The 6,609-nt window shown below is 38.6% G+C and overlaps 1 long non-coding RNA gene across 1 annotated transcript; it reads left to right on the top strand.

Moving 5' to 3' along the window:
- The first annotated feature begins 1,317 nt into the window (after window positions 1-1,317).
- On the top strand, window positions 1,318-3,349 carry LOC111818437. Its single transcript, XR_002822422.1, has 3 exons — window positions 1,318-1,504; window positions 1,999-2,046; window positions 3,314-3,349. It is a non-coding gene; the product is annotated as an uncharacterized LOC111818437 (long non-coding RNA).
- The last annotated feature ends 3,260 nt before the right edge of the window (window positions 3,350-6,609 follow it).

The raw sequence follows: 6,609 nt of genomic DNA, 5'->3' as shown, positions 1-6,609 counted from the left end.
TACTTGTAGCTTTGGGAAACAGAAGCCATGCCAAACTTGTTTTTGCTGTAGGTCACATAGTGTGAAAGAGACCAATGTGAAAGACAGCTTTACTTCACTATTGTTGAGTTTATTATAAGAAGATAATAAAAAACTAGGAAACACAGTAGACTCAAGTAAAAGTGACCCTTTGTTTTAAAAATTGACTTACAATGAAAGTATGGGGGATATTAATAGAGCATCTATTCCAGGAATTTTATTCTTATCCACTTTCTTTCTTCACTAGAGGCCTTTAAAATTCCATCTAACTGTAATATATTACCTACACAGCAGAATCAAACTGTGAAATAGCCAATCAAAAAAATCTGTTCAGTGAAGTTGAGTGCAAGGGATTTATTTTTTTCAAAGATTTGCTTGCAGGATTTGGATTCCACTTCAGAGAAATACTGTACTTAAAAAAATAAAATCCACACTTAAAACCTTCAGTGGCTGCTACTTACAAACAAATGACTGATAAAGAAAAGGCAGTATTAAAAATACTTCATGATGAAAATTTTTATTGTTTATTGGTACACTTTTAGGTATACGTAATGATCACATCCATTATACGAAATTTGTACCTGTACATGATATATCTTTACAACTCACACTTTTCTTTTTTTTTTTTTTTTTCCGTTTTGGGTGAGACAAGGTCTCATTATTCAGTTCAGGCTGGCCTTGAGCTCACTTTGTAGCCCAGGGTGATGTGGAACTCAAAGTGCTCCTCCTGCGTCAGCGCTGGAATTGCAGGCGTGCACCACCGCGCTCCGCCCCCACCCTCCCATCAAACCCTCTTTCCCTCCTTATTTACAAATTTGAGAGAATTGTCTGATCAGAAATCCCTTGTATGTAAAAAACTTGTTCGCAAAACAAATTACTTCGAACAAAACTGTACAAACGATAAATGAACGAAATTTAAAAAAAAAAACCTAGAACTTTTTTGCGATTACGTATTAGGACCCAAGGAGGCAGGTCAAATATTACGAAACTGCTTTATTAGATGAAAGCGTTGCACTCGCTTTGGCAGCACATTTACAAAACTGGTAAGATACAGAAAAGAATCAATATCTAAAGTAATGCTGGGAATTGTAGTCCTGCGCCAGAAAAGAGAACGGAGAACCACGAGGTTCAATCCCGTGTTCTGGGTTCTCATTGGGCCTGACCGTTGAACGCCTATCGCATTTCCGTAATTCACCAATGAATGAGTAAGTGCAAGAAACTCTTCATTGATTGGACACTTATCCTCGCGTTGGCCTCGTTATCAGCCAATGGGGGAACAGAAGTGGCAGAGGTGCCAGGGTCACCGGTAGAGTCCGCCGAGCCTCCCCCGCCAGCGCCTTGCTCTTTGGCTTCTTCAGGGGTCTGGTTAGCTGTGGTTGCCCGGGCGGCGGCCGCAGGGCGAGGGGCTTGCCTCGCGCTGTGCGGGTCCCTCTTTTAGTAGACGTGGTTCGGCAGGCTCTCCGCTCCTCAGCCTCTGAAGCGGCAGGTAGGGTCCAGGGGCGGCCGACAAAGCGGCGAAGCCGGCAAGGCCGCTAAAGCGGCGGTCCTGCCTTCCCGCGGGACTTCGCAGCACTTTAAAACGCCGTGCTCCCGTGTCTCCTGTGGAAATGCTGTCTTCCTCTCCGCCACCCCAACCTCCAGCTTTACCAGCCCTAGCATTATTAATAATGGATGTAATATCACTTCTTTTCTTCCACGCCAGGTTGTCTTTTGGTGGCTTTCTGTTGTATAAACTTGCTTGTCTCTTAAGGAGACTGAAGGATATGATTGTTCAGTTTAATTCAAAAGAGACTGGTGTTTGCATCTCTGTAATTAAAAATATATTTATGCGGCTAGCAACTCCTTGCGTGATTCTACCGCCCAGCAAAACGGCGGGAATAGAAGTCACCACAGGTTAAATTATTGTGATTGTTGGCATTCTATTCAATGTGGCGTACTAATTTTCTTTGATCCAGAGCTTTGCTTTGATGCTGTTGTTAGGTCAAGAACCCGAGACTGGCAGGAGGTAGCTCAACTTCTCAAAGCAAGGTTGTTACTAATGAAAAAGGCAGATCTATCACAATGCTTTTTTTTTTTTTAGAACCATAAATGAATGAGGATTTAGGTTATGTGTGTATTCTCTACAGCTTTTAGCAAGTGAATGCTAAAAAATTCTGAGTCCATTGGTGGACCTTGAGTGAAAGAATCTTTCAGGCAACTGCCTAACTATAGGTATCTTTCATGTAGCTTAACTCCTTGCTTCTAAAGTATGACTTCCTGACAAGCAGCCCTTGTAATTTTGTTGGAAATGCAGAATCTTAGGCCGTGCTCCATGTACTGAATCATTATTTGTATTTATTTTTGTTTAACAAGATCCCTAGGTGACCAGAGCGCTTGTTAGTTTGGGGAACATTCATTGTCTTCATGATATGCTTGTCCAAACTTAACAAAAGAAAATAAAGATGCACAGTGTATATCCACTTGTGTTGTAATCAGCACGGAATGTAGAAAAACAAGAAAAAAGTAATTTTCTTCTGCAATTTCATCACTTACTAGTGAGGCTATGATTTTTTAAAAATGTAAATGATGTCTAATGGCAGTGTTAGCATAGCAACCAAAAGTAGTCACACTAAGCTGCATCCAGAGCCTCCCTCCTTGATATCTTTTAAAATTTGAGAGTGGGTCTGTATATCAGGCTGCGTATGAATTTTCTGTCCTTTTACCTCAGCCTCTCAGAGTGCTGAGATTATAGGGATACAGTTCAGGTGCTGATTTTAAAAGGAGAAAGGCCAAGACAAATGATAAATACTAATGGTGACAAATGCAAATTCAACAAGCTGATATTTACCCATGTAATCTGTGTAAAGTCTAGTTTCCCATTGTAGTATCACCCCACAGTTTTGTTCCATGTTGCAAGAAACACATGCAGTTAGTTTCTTTGGAAGGAAAGAGTAGATTTCCTGCTGCTTTTGTAGTTTTGTTTTTGTTCTTTCAGTTTTGTTTTGGATTGTGTTATCTGGTAGTAAAACTGAAACCTACTTCCAAATAACACAACTTTATGTTGTTCAGTGTGTAAGGAAAATCTCTTGTAGAATTTTCATATCTTATTTTCACCAGAAATTACCTGGTGTACTTAACTAAAGTAAGTCTTGAGCCGTACCTCCAAAGACTGCTACTTGGGCCTGGGTTATGGCCTAGGAAATTTGTATTTTAAGAATAATCAGTTTTGTTTTGACATAGGTTGTCTAGATACACTGGTTATTTTTTTTTTGGGGGGGGATGTTTTTTATTGGTTTATTTTTTGTCTTTAACACAGGAGCTCGCTGTGCAGTTCAGGCTGGCCTTGAACTCACTTTGTAGCAAGGGTGGTCTTGAACTTGCAGTGATCCTCCTGCTTCAGCATCCTGAGTGCTGGGACTATAAGTGTGCACCACATGCCCAGCTTATTGGTACATTTTGGATATACATAATAGTAACATTTTACCTGTATGTGATCTATCTTGATTCTTTTTCCCATTTCCCTCCCTTCAACCTCTCTTCTCTATGTTTACAGAAACTTTGTTTCCATTTTTCCTTCTTTTTTTTTCTTGACATTACTGTTTTCAGTACAAACACTACAGGAAAGCACATCTATTTGTTCTTGTGCATAAGGTAGAAGGGAGAATGAATTTTTTTTAAGAAAACCTTTATTTTTTGAGACAGGATCTCAGAAATGTAGTTGAGGATGGCCTTGAAATATGTATCTCAGCCTGGCCTTGAACTCACCACAGTCTTCCTGCTTCAGCCCCTGGAGTGCTGGGATTACAGGCGTGCACCACCATGCCCGATGATTTTTTTGTTTTTAATACATTATGATTCACTGGCTGCTGCAAAATTGCTCATATCAGCATTTCAGTTATTTAAAAATGTTTTGAGGTCCACCCATTTGGGAATGGAGAGGGTAGGAAACATTTAAAGTCATTTTTCAGCCTTTGAATGGACATATTTCTATCAACTTGAGTGCTTGAATGAAATTAATAAAGGTAATACAAAACCACAAACTATGATACATAAATTGGGGTTAAAGTGCTAATTTTAGTTTATCTGTTTCCATTTTAAGTATTCTATAGCTTGCTCTTATAAAATCAGCCATGTATGGACTGTAAACTCTACAGTCCAAAAAGATATTGATCATTTAATGGGATTTGGATAATGCAGTTAGGAAAGGATGTCAGAGTAACTTGATATTATTAAAAATATTAAAATGAAAGAATGAACTCTTAACAATAAGTAGTTCTCCTTTGAAAGTTTACAAAACTTCCCTGACTTGGGGGGCAAATCATAGCTTCTGCCTGTCTTTCTTGCTTTCCTTTAAGCCTTTTAGAAATGTGGCATTTAACCACAGCTTTCAGAGCCATTTTGTTAAGTGCTTTGATGACTAGTTTTTTCTTTCAGAAAGCCTTTCATAGATCCTGTTTTGAGCCTTTGCCTTGTCAGTGGGTTTGGAAGATGACAAGTTTTAACCTTTTTTGACTTTTGTTTATCTCAAAGGAACAGGAAGGTTATATAGACACTAATCCTCTAGTGATCTGAGCTCAGTTTCTATGGCTAGGTCAATTTGAAATGGTTGATCACTGAAGAATTGTGTAGAGTATGTACATTATGATATTCACAGCAAAGAAGTGGTCAAAGGAAACTCCTACTTGATAACTTTGCTTTTGTGTAACTCTTATATCAGTACTATAACATATAACAGAATAAAACTATAGTATTATACAGTGCAGTCACCAAAAGTTACGGTAGTGTGTAAACAACGTGTATTATACAAAAAAGATGAGTTATAAGTCTTGAATGGTGGCTCATGAGTCTGGAGTGTTTTTAAACAGGAAAGTCTTTAAATGAGGAATATCTGTATATAACTTTTCAAGGATCATTCTTTCTACATAATTACTTAATTACCTTAGAATAGTTTAGATGTGAGTAGAACCTCTTAATTTCAAGACTGGCATTTTATTTTAAAAAAGGATTGCATTCTGTAAAAAGGTTATCACCCAGAATATTTAGTTCCTAATTATGACTTTTTTGGGGGACTCCCCTCTCCTCTGATACGGGGGATTGAACTCAGGACCCTGCACATGCCAGGCAAGCAGTTATTCTACTGAACTATCTCCCTGACCCGAAAGTTTGTGTGTGTGTGTGTGTGTGTGTGTGTGTGTGTTGCAGGGTCTCACTACACAGCTCACAGCCCAGACTTGTAGTGATCCTCCTGATTTTTGCTTCCCTAGTGCTGGGATTACAGGGATGCGCCACCATGCCCAGACTCAAAGATGTTTCTCTTTTTTTTTTTTCTTTTTGGTGGTACCAGGGATTGAACTCAGGACCTTGGGCTTGCCAGGCAAGCACTTATTCCACTGAGCTATCTATCTCCCCATCCCTTTTGGGGGATTTTGAACCAGTAATTGGTTTTGCAGGTTCCATCTTGAATAGACCTTGTGCTAGTGATAGCATATAAAACTTACAGGAAAACTGGCCTGTAAACAGGGATATTCAGGGTGCTTTTTATAGAGACATCTTCAAGCAGCATACCCTCAAATCCCTTAAGTATTTTATTTTTGGTTGTTTGAGAGTGGATCTTGCTGTGTGGTCCAGGCTGGCTTTGAAATCACTATCTAGCCCTGATGGCCTGGGGATTAAGGTATGTGCCCCTCTGCCTTGCCTTTAGTCTTTTATTTTATTTTATTGAGAAACAAATATGAATGAGAAAATTTCAAAGCTGATTAATAGGACAGTTTCAATAATCAATACATTGTACATTGTTATCTTCTTAGTGGTTATTCATAGTACAAGAGGCAGACAGGATATCCTCTCCAAACACTATTAGTACATATCTTTCATATTGAATTAAGCGAAAGTAGCTGTATATCCTATTTTGTATATACAAATACAAAATGTTCTTTTCCTTTGTATCCTTTTTTTTTGTTTAGTCCTGTCAGAGGTGGGTATTTTATTGGCATCTAAATACTATAGGTGCTTGAATTCAGCAAAACAATCCAACACTGTCCAGCACTCTATAATAGTAGTGAGTTATCCTCAGAAGTTATTTACTTGAGCCTTTTACAGCTTATCGTATTAATATGGCTTTCCTTTATATACCTCGTTTTTATACTTCTCTGCTGGATGGTTAAGACCAAGATAAGGCAAGACCTATATAACAAGAAATGTAACTTCTGTAGCTGATAAGGTCAGCCAGGTACCCTGAGGATTTATCCTGTAGCCCTGTACCGCTTTGTAGATGCTTTGTCAGTGTCAGCCATGAGGATGAGTCACGGCCATTGCTTGACCAATTTGCTCTCTGTGAGAGCCTGAGAGAATGTTTTCTCTCCATGTGACTTTCCTTACTTGCCTTTAGTTCTTGTCAGTGTATTTAGTCCATTGCCCTTTCTTTTATCCTGAATTTTTAGAAATGACTATAGAAACAATATTTTCCTTTTGAGAGAATTACTTGGCAAACATCCTACTCTAAAGTCTTTTCAGAGTCCTGGTTACAGTTGCTTGAAGAGGTTTTTTTTTTTTTTTTTTTTTTTTTGTGGTTTTTGTATGTGTTTGTTTTGAGACAGAGTCTCACTTTGTATT

This window comes from Octodon degus, unplaced genomic scaffold (genome assembly GCF_000260255.1).
Source record: "Octodon degus isolate 3935 unplaced genomic scaffold, OctDeg1.0 scaffold00091, whole genome shotgun sequence".
Lineage (NCBI taxonomy): Eukaryota > Metazoa > Chordata > Mammalia > Rodentia > Octodontidae > Octodon > Octodon degus.
This window is presented reverse-complemented; position numbering and strand designations above follow the sequence as displayed.